Raw genomic sequence first — 12474 nt, forward strand, 5'->3', positions numbered from 1 at the left:
AAGGGGCGTTCTTCCCACTGTGATCACCTATGTAAGGGGCATTCTTCCCATTGTGACCACCTATGTAAGGGGCATTCTTCCCACTGGCCACCAATTGAACAAACATTTTTCCCACTGACCACCAATGTTAGGGACATTCTTTCCACTGACCAAAAATGTAAGAAGCATTCATCCCTCTAAAGGTTCACTGAGACCTGAAAGTTACTTCAAGAGCTCCTTTGTGCTAAAAGGCTTAGAAAGGCTATCCTATATGTTTGGAACTACCTACCTGCTGACTTCTATAAAAAAAAAAAACTGTGTGCAAGTGTACCTAGAAAAAAAGATGCTTTTTTAAAGTCAAAGGGTGGACGTCCCAAATACTGAGATGATTTAGGTTGGACCATTGTAAGTATGTATTTTCCATCCCTGGTAAAGCTGGAAATCGCTGTAGTAGGTACTGCTATTACAGCGATCTCCACTATCTTCCAGGTCCCTCGCTGAGTGGCTGCATTGCTGCATTGTAAAAACAGGAGGTTGGCTGCACAGTGCCATTAAGGGAACATTTATTTCAATTTTCTGAACAAATGCAGCTCATTTTCTGATTGGATGAGGTGGCGAGGCAGGGCAGTGATGTCAACATCTCCACCCCCAATCAAAAATCTCCAATCACAAAATCATTCAGAAAATGCAAAGTGTTTTCTGAATGGATCCCGTGCCGAACAAGCATCTTTCTGTGTTCACTGAATGGCAGACGTATAGTTCTCTGAACCGTGGATGGTGCCAAGGCGAAGGATTACAGCAGGGCATAGCCTTGGATTGGAGGCCAGTAATGCAGCAAAATCTGCTATTTTAACTTTTATTATTATTGCTTTTTTCCTGGAGTTTGATTTAAAAGACCACTGTACTGAAAATACATACAGTATCACTTTAGATAAATTATATGAACATGTGTTATGTCTGACTATCTACCATGGGAAAAATGTAGAAAAAACTTGCAGAGCCATTAAGATTTGCAGTGTATATATGTATATATATATATATTTATAGAATGTACTTCTATTTCCTGTATATATGTATGTGTGTGTGTATATATATATATATATTTTTTTAGATTTATTTATTTAATTTTTTTATTGTTTTATATATATATATATATATATATATATATATATATATATAATTTCGTTTTTATTTTATTTATTTTTTATCCATACACCACAAAGTGTTTCTTCTTAGCTCCAAGCACATCAATTGCTGATACGAGAATTTTTGGAATCTGAAGCTAGGTCCTGTTTGACATGCTGTTTTTGTCCCCCGTTATTCTTCATACCATTCTCTGTAATCTTTAGAGACCGCAGTGTGTGGAAATCCCATTAGGTCAGCAGATTCTGGGTTGCTGAAACCAACAGTCATTCTGCAGTCAGAGTCGATTAGATCACTCACCCTCCCCATTCCAATGTTTGACCAAGCAACAACTGAACCACTTGACCATGTCTGCATGAATTATTGCCTGTCACAGTGAATTGACCCTTTGCTTATTTGTGTTAACAAGGAAATGTACCTAAAATAGAGGCCTCTGAGTAAACGGAAGTCCTTAAAGTGATATTAAACCCTACTCACACCTGAGCGGTTTGTAGCTTGAAGTTCCAGAACGCTGGGGGGGGCTTGGGAGTTAGTATACATCTCTACTTCAAGTGGCCTGAAGCCAAATGCCTAAAGCTCAAAAAAGTTTTGGAGCTACTTTTGTAGCTCAATTTGCGCACATGCGCAGTTTAAGGGTTTATGAGCGTTTTCACCCCTTTTGTCTACAGGTGAAACTCGAAAAATTTGAATATGGTGCAAAAGTTCATTTATTTCAGTAATGCAACTTAAAAGGTGAAACTAATATATGAGATAGACTCATTACATGCAAAGCAAGATAGTTCAAGCCGTGATTTGTCATCATTGTTATGATTATGGCTTACAGCTCATGAAAACCCCAAATCCACAATCTCAGAAAATGAGAATATTCCATGCAATCAATAAAACACGGATTGTACATAGAACAATATCGGATCTCTGAAAAGTAGAAGCATGCATATGTACTCAGTACTTGGTTTGGGCCCCTTTCGCAGCAATTACTGCCTCGATGCGGCGTGGCATGGAAGCTATCAGCCTGTGGCACTGCTGAGGTGTTATGGAAGACCAGGATGCTTCAATAGCGGCCTTCAGCTCTTCTGCATTGTTCGGTCTCATGTCTCTCATCTTTCTCTTGGCAATGCCCCATAGATTCTCTGGGGTTCAGGTCAGGCGAGTTTGCTGGCCGATCAAGCACAGTAATCCCACGGTCATTGAACCAGGTTTTGGTACTTTTGGCAGTGTGGGCAGGTGCCAAGTCCTGCTGGAAAATGAAGTCAGCATCCCCATAAAGCTCGTCTGCGGAAGGAAGCATGAAGTGCTCCAAAATCTCCTGGTAGACGGCTGCGTTGACCCTGGACTTAATGAAGCACAGTGGACCAACACCAGCAGATGACATGGCTCCCCAAATCAACACAGACTGTGGAAACTTCACACTGGACTTCAAGCATCTTGCAGTGTGTGCCTCTCCATTCTTCCTCCATACTCGGGGTCCTTGGGCCTCTCCATTCTTCCTCCATACTCGGGGTCCTTGGGCCTCTCCATTCTTCCTCCATACTCGGGGTCCTTGTGCCTCTCCATTCTTCCTCCATACTCGGGGTCCTTGTGCCTCTCCATTCTTCCTCCATACTCTGGGTCCTTGGTTTCCAAATGAGATGCAAAAGTTGCTCTCATCAGAAAAGAGGACTTTGGACCACTGAGCACCAGACCAGGTCTGTTTTTCTTTAGCCCAGATAAGAAGCTTCTGACTTTGTTTGTTGTTCAGGAGCGGCTTGACAAGAGGAATACGATATTTGAATCCCATGTCCAGGATTAGTCTGTGTGTGGTGGCTCTTGATGCATTGACTCCAGCCTCAGTCCTCTCCTTGTGAAAGTCCCCAACACTTTTGAATGGCCTTTTCCTGACAATCCTCTCCAGGCTGCGGTCATCCCTGCTGCTTGTGCACCTTTTTCTTCCACACTTTTCCCTTCCACATAACTTTCTATTAATGTGCTTTGATACAGCACTTTGGGAACATCCAACTTCTTTTGCAATTACCTTTTGAGGCTTTCCCTTCTTATGGAGGGTGTCAATGATGGTTTTCTGCACAACTGTCAGGTCAGCAGTCTTTCCCATGATTGTGATTCCTACTGAACCAGACTGAGAGACCATTTAAAGGCTCAGGAACCCTTTGCAGGTGTTATGGCTTAATTATCTGATTAGAGTGGGACACTTTGAGCCGAGAATATTGCACCTTTTCACAATATTCTCATTTTCTGAGATTGTGGATTTGGGGTTTTCATGAGCTGTAAGCCATAATCATCACAATGATGACAAATCACGGCTTGAACTATCTTGCTTTGCATGTAATGAGTCTCTCATATATTAGTTTCACCTTTTAAGTTGCATTACTGAAATAAATGAACTTTTGCACGATATTTAAATTTTTCGAGTTTCACCTGTAGATGTCCATATGTCTAGATGTGTTTTTTCTGCTCAAATGCAATAAATGAGTAAAACTTATTAAATTAATAATTCAATTAATAAAAAAAAATATTATTAATAAATACAAGAAATTAATAATACAATTATTATTATTATTATTATTATTATTACAGGGTGGCACAGTGGCTTAGTGGTTAGCACATCTGCCATGCAGTAAATGGATCATGGGTTCGATTCCCAGCCATGGCGCCTCCTGCATGGAGTTTGTATGTTCTCCCTGTGTTTGCGTGGGTTTCCTCCCACACTCCAAAGACATGCTGGTAGATTAATTGGCTCCTGTCTAAATTGTCCTAGCTTCATCCCTGGCCATGCGGGATCTCCTGCATGGTAGGGGTTGGGGAAAGACCTGGCAACCTACCCTGTAACAATAATTGCTAAAAGATTTCATGGAAAAAGTCACTTGCAAGTGACAGTCCATGCAATCACCCAAGGGTCAGAGATGGATAGATAGATTCATAATAATTATTTAATAAATAAACTAAATAAATAAATATGGAATAATAAATAAAAAAGTGCAAAAAAAAAGTGGGGGCTGGGGGGCAGGGGATTAGTGGACATGATAAGGAAACAACAATAAAAAAAGTAATAATAACACTAATTTTAAAAAATTACTAAAATTTGGACTAACCTTATGTGGACATGCTCAATAAAACAATAATAATAATAATAATAACAATAATAATATAAACAACAATTAAATTAATAATAAATACAATGAATAAATAATAATGAAACGGTACCAAAAAAAGTGGGGGGGGGGAGTTAGTGGACATGATAAGAAAACAACAATAACAACAATAAAAAAGTAATAATAATTTAAAAAAAATTACTAAAAGTTGGACTAGCCTTTTATGGACATCCTAAATAAAATAATAATAATATAAACAACAATTAAGTAATTCAATTAATAATAAATACAATAAATAAATAATAATAAAATGGTACCAAAAAAAGGGGGGTTAGTGAACATGGTAAGAAAACAACGACAAAAAACATATAACATTTAATAACAATATTAACAATTTTAAAAAATATTAGGTGTTGGACTAACCTTTTTTATGGACATCCTGATGTACTCAAAATTGTTTTCTACATGAGCATGTAGGTCACTGTACATGACCCAGAATTGGCCTCTCTTTACTCAGAATGGATCCAGTATCTCTGTGTCCTACTCTTTTTCTATTTTTTAGCCAAAAGAATTATCACGTGGCTGCTGCCACAAAACACGCCATCTCCTCATCACTCATGTTAGCCAAGCACAAAGCACCACACAACACAGCAAACACCAGGAAGCAGATGAAGAAGCTAAAAAAAGCTAAAAAAGTTAAAAAAGCATAGCAACAAATGATGAAACAGGTGATATTTTAGACCCCTTTCACACAGGTGTTCCGTATGTCCCTTTTTCTTCTGTCCATTTACAGAGGAAAAACAGACAGTCATGTATTTCTATCGATTAGCGGATGTAAACAGATGATCATCTGTTTACATCCGTTAATGTCTGCATCTGTTAACATCCTTTTTTTGAATGGAAGAAACCCCTATTTTTCTTCTGTAAAAAAAATTAAACGGACGGAAAACGGATGTAAACGGATGAAAAAGGGTGTAAACAGACAAAACATATGTAAACAGATGAACAACTGATGTAAACAGACATACGGTATTGGTAAAGGATGTAAAAAAACGGATGTAAACTGATGAAAAACGAATGTAAACTGATAAAAAAAACGGAAGTAAAGGGATAAAAACAGATGTAAACTGAAGAAAAAAAACGGAAGTAAAGGGATAAAAAACAGATGTAAACTGATGAAAAAAAAGGAATTAAAGGGATAAAAAAATGGATGTAAACTGATGAAAAAAAACGGAAGTAAAGGGATAAAAAACGGATGTAAACTGATGAAAAAAAAACGGAAGTAAAGGGATAAAAAAAATGGATGTAAACTGATGAAAAAATCTGAAGTAAAGGGATAAAAAACGGATGTAAACTGATGAAAAAAAAACGAAAGTAAAGGGATAAAAAAACGGATGTAAACTGATGAAAGACTAATGTTTTTTCCAAGAAAAAACAAATCAGTTTACATCCGTTTTTTTTTTCTCAGTTTACATCCATTTTTTTTCATTAGTTTACATCCATTTTTTTTTCATCAGTTTACATCAATTTTTTTTTTCATCAGTTTACATCCGTATTTTTTTCATCAGTTTACATCTGTTTTTTATCAGTTTACTTTGATTTTTCATCAGTTTACATCCATTTTTTTTCATAAATTTAAATACGTATGTCATCAGTTTGCATCCATTTTCTTTCATCAGTTTACATCTGTTTTTCATCAGTTTACATCTGTTTTTATTTTAGAAATCAACTAGTTCTGGGGGGGGTTTCCAGCCAGAAAACATTGATTCCAGTCTATGTGTGTATGGACACACAGGATCACATGCTGGGGGGTTTACTGGCTGGAGAAAAAAACATCAAAAGCCAAAAACAGCCGCTGTAAGGCTCCATGCACACGGCACATTTTAATAACGCTGGTAATGTTAGCTGTATAAAGTCACATTAAAAATGCGAGTTTTTCAGCTTTATTTAGCATTTCTGCATTTCATGTTTGCTTTTTTTAGTTGAGTTTCTTTTTCCAAAAAAAGTTTTTTTTTTGCTAAAAAAAAGTCCAAAAACTTCAGTTTGCTGTGTTTTGACACGTTTTTTCAGCATTTGTCAGCGTTAGAGCGTTTTTACAGCTAAAAAAACTCCTCTAGAAACCCACTAGTCCTGGATTTTTTTCCTGCCAAAAAACGTTGATTCCAGTCTATTTGAGGATGGACACATAGGAGAACATGCTGGGGAGTTTACTGGCTGTAGAAAAAAATGTCAAACGCCAAAAACAGTCGCTGTAAAAACGTTCCATGTGCATGAGGACATTTTGATAACACTGCTAACGTTAGCTGTTTAAAGTCACTTAAAAAACGCAGGTTTTTCAGCTTTTTTTATTGTTTTTGCATTAGCTTTTGACAACGTTGTTCCATGTTTAGCACCGTTCTCCCACATTTTTTTCCGTGTTTGTATTTTTTAGCATCCCCCCCCCCCCCAAAATTTTTTTTTTGGTCAAAAAAAGTCCACAAATGCCGGTTTGCGGAGTTACAGCTAAAAAACTCATCTAGAAACACACTAGTTCTGGGGTTTTTTCCCAGCCAAAAAACACTGATTCCAGTCTATGTGTGCATGGACACATAGGATAACATGCTGGGGATGGACACATAGGATAACATGCCGGGGATGGACACATAGGATAACATGCCGGGGATGGACACATAGGATAACATGCCGGGGATGGACACATAGGATAACATGCCGGGGATGGACACATAGGATAACATGCCGGGGATGGACACATAGGATAACATGCCGGGGATGGACACATAGGATAACACGCCGGGGATGGACACATAGGACAACACGCCGGGGATGGACACTTAGGACAACACGCCGGGGATGGACACATAGGATAACATGATGGGGATGGAGACATAGGATAACATGCCGGGGATGGACACACAGGATAACATGCCGGGGATGGACACATAGGATAACATGCCGGGGATGGACACATAGGATAACATGCCGGGGATGGACACATAGGGTAACATGCCGGAGATGGACACATAGGATAACACGCCGGGGATGGACACATAGGACAACATGCCGGGGATGGACACATAGGAGAACATGCTGGGGATGGACACATAGGATAACATGCTGGGGATGGACACATAGGTGAACATGCCGGGGATGGCCACATAGGATAACATGCCGGGGATGGACACGTAGGATAACATGCCGGGGATGGACACGTAGGATAACATGCCGGGGATGGACACATAGGATAACACGCCGGGGATCGACACGTAGGAGAACACGCCAGGGATGGACACATGGGATAACACGCCGGGGATGGACACATGGGATAACACGCCGGGGATGGACACATGGGATAACACGCCGGGGATGGACACATGGGATGACACGCCGGGGATGGACACATGGGATGACACGCCGGGGATGGACACATGGGATGACACGCCGGGGATGGACACATGGGATGACACGCCGGGGATGGACACACGGGATGACACGCCGGGGATGGACACACGGGATGACACGCCGGGGATGGACACACGGGATGACACGCCGGGGATGGACACACGGGATGACACGCCGGGGATGGACACACGGGATGACACGCCGGGGATGGACACACGGGATAACACGCCGGGGATGGACACACAGGATAACACGCCGGGGATGGACACACAGGATAACACGCCGGGGATGGACACGTAGGATAACATGCCGGGGATGGACACACGGGATAACACTCCGGGGATGGACACATGGGATGACATGCCGGGGATGGACACATGGGATAACATGCCGGGGATGGACACATGGGATGACATGCCGGGGATGGACACATAGGATGACATGCCGGGGATGGACACATAGGATGACATGCCGGGGATGGACACATAAGATGACATGCCGGGGATGGACACATAGGATAACATGCCGGGGATGGACACATAGGAGAACATGCCGGGGATGGACACATAGGATAACATGCCGGGGATGGACACATAGGATGACATGCTGGGGATGGACACATAGGATGACATGCCGGGGATGGACACATAGGATAACATGCTGGGGGGTTTACTGGCTGTAGAAAAGAAAAGCCAAAAGCCAAAAACAGTCGCTGTAAAAACGCCCCGTTTGCATGAGGACTTAAAGGGATGAGGTGGCAACCCTAGGCATACATCAAGAAAAGCACACATACCCATAGCAAGCCTGTAATAGAAAGGTACTCCCCTGCTCATTACTAATACCAGAGACTGCACTGTTCACTGTTAACTCTTTCCTGTAAAGACTGGAAGTTCAGGAAAGCAGCACTGAGCAGCATTGCAAGCTGTAATGTGAAAGTGCAAAGAATTGTAACAATTAGTTGTTTTTTTTTACACTAAAAATGCTGAGGGTCCAATACAGGGGTGGACTGACAACTCATGGGGCCCCCGGGCAATAGGGGATCATGGGGCCCCTGTGTCCTTGCCCAAACTCAAAAAAGCCTATGAAAAAGGTACCAGGGGCATCTCATGGGGCCCTCTACTGACCCCGGGCCCTCGGGCAGTGCCCGAGTTTCCAAATGGTCAGTCCGCCCCTGGGCTAATACTACTTTAAGGAAAGTTTTCCCGAGCTGAAAATAGAAAAAAAAAGCCCCTAATAATTAATGCAAAACATGAGGATGTAATTCAGGACTAAGTAGTGACTATTCCCTGGTGGCCACGTTGCTCTATCACAGATTAATAATTTAGTGTTCTTCTCTGACATAAAACAGCGGACTATCAGTAAGTTAATGTGCCGTTTCGTTGCTTTCTTTGCAAAAAAAAAAATACTTTTAGCAACTCATGAATGTTTCAGAAAGCCATTTCAGTGCCAAGAAGATGGCACCATAAATCGTAAAAAAAAAAAAATCAAAATGCAGCCAGTTGTTTCTGCATCCCAAAGCTGTTTTTAAGCAAACACCGCCATCTTTTCCGGAGGGCGCTTCGGAATGGGTCGCTTTAGCGGAACGCACAGAACACTTTGCATGCGGGGAGAATGGAACATATTCGGCTATCGCACAATTTGTGGCTTGTGAGTCTTAAAAAGATCCTACATCTGTTCGATGCTGAATTACGACGTCCCAGCCCAGGCTTAAGTAGCATCAAATTCTAGTTAATACCCATCAGAGGGCTGTAATGTTACAATAGAAGGTCTGTTCTGGAATCATTCAGACAAGGAATGGCGCGGCTCCGTGGAAGCGGCGTGGAGGCCAGCGGGAGCCGGATGGAGGTTCCGTTCACATATATGCATTTTACGTTTCATGCATTTTGCAGTTTGTTTTGCATTTTTTTCTACATGTGTTTTTGACGCATTTTTGATGCGTTTTGTATTTTGTTCAGCTCTTTTTTTTTTTTGTTAAAGTGGATTTTATTTTTATTGTTGCTGGGCAGAATAAAAATACAAAACGCAGCAAAAATGTGCTACCATACATTTCAGCAGCTTCTCCGTTGAATTCTATTATAGCAAAAACGCTGCTTTTAACCACTTGCCAACCGTGCTATAGCCAAATGACAACTACAGCGCGGTTGTCCAGTTCTGGGAGGGTGTCATATGATGTCTGATCACCAGGGGCGGACTGACCATTCGAGAACTCGGGCACTGCCCGAGGGCCCGGTGTCAGTAGAGGGCCCCATGAGATGCCCCTGGTAACTTTTATAGGCCTTTTTTTTAGTGTGGGCAAGGACACAGGGGCCCCATGATCCCCTATTGCCCGGGGGCCCCATGAGTTGTCAGTCCGCCCCTGCTGATCACGTGATGTGGTAAAAGACCAATCACAGCGGCCTTTTACCACATGATCAGCTGTGTCCAACGACACAGCAGATCACCAGGTAAATGCAGTTGACGGTTATCGGCTGCACTTTCCTCACGCTGTCACAGCATGAGGAAAGTACTGCCGATAACCGGCAATTGTCAGAGGACGGATCGGCACCAATCATAAGGGCACTGATGATTAGTGCCCTGATGTTCAGTGCCCAGCAGTGCCACCCACCTGTGCCCAGCAGTGCCTAGTAGTGTCATCCACCAGTGCCACCCACCTGTGCCCAGCAGTGCCATCTTTCAGTGCCACCCACCTGTGCCCAGCAGTGCCACCCACCAGTGCCACCCACCTGTGCCCAGCAGTACCTTGTAGTGTCATCCACCAGTGCCACCCACCTGTGCCCAGCAGTGCCACCCACCTGTGCCCAGCAGTGCCTAGTAGTGTCACCCACCAGTGCCACCCACCTGTGCCCAGCAGTGCCTAGTAGTGTCACCCACCAGTGCCATCTACCTGTGACCAGCAGTGCCTAGTAGTGTCATCCACCAGTGCCACCCACTTGTGCCCAGCAGTGCCACCCAGCAGTGCCACCCACCTGTGCCCAGCAGTGCCACCCACCTGTGTCCAGCAGTGCCTAGTAGTGCCACCCACCAGTATTGCCTAGCAGTGCCACCCATCAGTGCTCCAGCAGACCACTGGTGTGAATGTCTCTGACCAAACAATCAGAAACAGACTTCATGAGGGTGGCCTGAGGGCCCGACATCCTCTAGTGGGCCCTGTGCTCACTGCCCGGCACCATAGAGCTGGATTGACATTTGCCATTCAACACCAGAATTGGCAGGTCCACCACTGGTGCCCTGTGCTTTGCACAGATGAGAGCAGGTTCACCCTCAGCACATGTGACAGACATGAAAGGGTCTGGAAAAGCCGTAAAGAACGTTATGCTGCCTGTAACATCATTCAGGATGACCGTTTTGGTGGTGGGTCAGTGATGGGCTGGGGAGGCATACAGTGGGGAAAATAATTATTTGATCCCCTGCAGATTTTGTAAGTTTGCCCACTTACAAAGAAATGAAGGGTCTATCATTTTTATCATAGGTGCATTTTAAATGATAGAGACAGAATATCAACCAAAAATCCAGAAAAACCACATGATACAAATGTTATAAATTGAGTTCAGTAAGTAAAATAAGTATTTGATCCCCTACCAACCAATAATGATTCTGGCTCCCACAGACTGGCTATGTGCTCATGTGGTACACAGATCAGTCCTGTCAATTTAAGAAGGGGTTCCTAAGGACAACTCGTTATGTGTATAAAAGATACCTGTCCACAGAATCTCAATTCTTCAATTCAAACCTCACCATCATGGGGTAAGACCAAAGAGCTGTCAAATGGCATCAGGGACAAGATTGTAGACCTGCACAAGGCTGGAATGGGCTACAAGACCCTCAGCAAAAAGCTTGGTGAGAAGGAGCCATCTGTTGGAGTGATTATTCACAAATGGAAGAAATACAAAATATCCATCAGTTGCCCTCGGTCCGGAGCTCCATGCAAGATTTTTCCTCATGGGGTAAGGATGATTATAAGAAAAGTGGAGGATCATCCCAGAACTACAAGGAGGAGCTTTTGAATGATCTCAAGGCAATTGGGACCACAGTCACCAAACAAACCATTGGTAACACAATATGCCGCCATGGATTGAAATCCTGCAGTGCCCGCAAGGTCCCCCTCCTCAAGAAGGCACATGTTCAGGCCCGTCTGAACTTTGCCAATGAACTTCTATAGCAGCGGTTCTCAACCTGGGGGTCGCGACCCCTTTGGGGGTCGAACGACACTTTCCCAGGGGTTGCCTAAGACCATCGGAAAACACATATTTCCAATGGCCTTAGGAACCGAGACACCGCTCCTTGATCCGTCTGCAGGTGTGGGCGGGATGACATGCCGTCCCTGTCATCTGGACACACCCCCGGGATCAATCCTTCCTCGTCGGTGATTGGCCGCCGGAACTGTAGCTCAAGAGAGGCACACAGGCGGCCAATCACCAGCGAGGAGGTGGAGCTTGGAAAGGAGGAGCCGAGCGACACCGCGAAGCACGAGCGAGTGAAGAGGAGGAAAGCGGCCGGAGAAGGAAGCCATCTGACCGGTAAGTGTTTGTACCATGGGAGAGGGAGGGAGCGAGCGAGCCCAGGCTGGAGCAGGGGTCAGCAAGGTAAGTATCATTGGTGTCAGTGGGAGGAATAGTGCCCAATCATTGGTGTCACTATTACCAATGATGGGGCACTATTCCTCCCCCCACTGACACCAACGATGGGGCACTATTCCTCCCACTGACACCAACGATGGGGCACTATTCCTCCCACTGACACCAACGATGGGGCACTATTCCTCCCACTGACACCAACGATGGGGCACTATTCCTCCCACTGACACCAACGATGGGGCACTATACTTCCCTCTGATACCAACGATGGGGCACTATTCCTCCCACTGACA

This window comes from Staurois parvus, unplaced genomic scaffold (assembly GCF_062004578.1).
Source record: "Staurois parvus isolate SC_StPar_1 unplaced genomic scaffold, SC_StPar_1.0 ptg000119l, whole genome shotgun sequence".
Lineage (NCBI taxonomy): Eukaryota > Metazoa > Chordata > Amphibia > Anura > Ranidae > Staurois > Staurois parvus.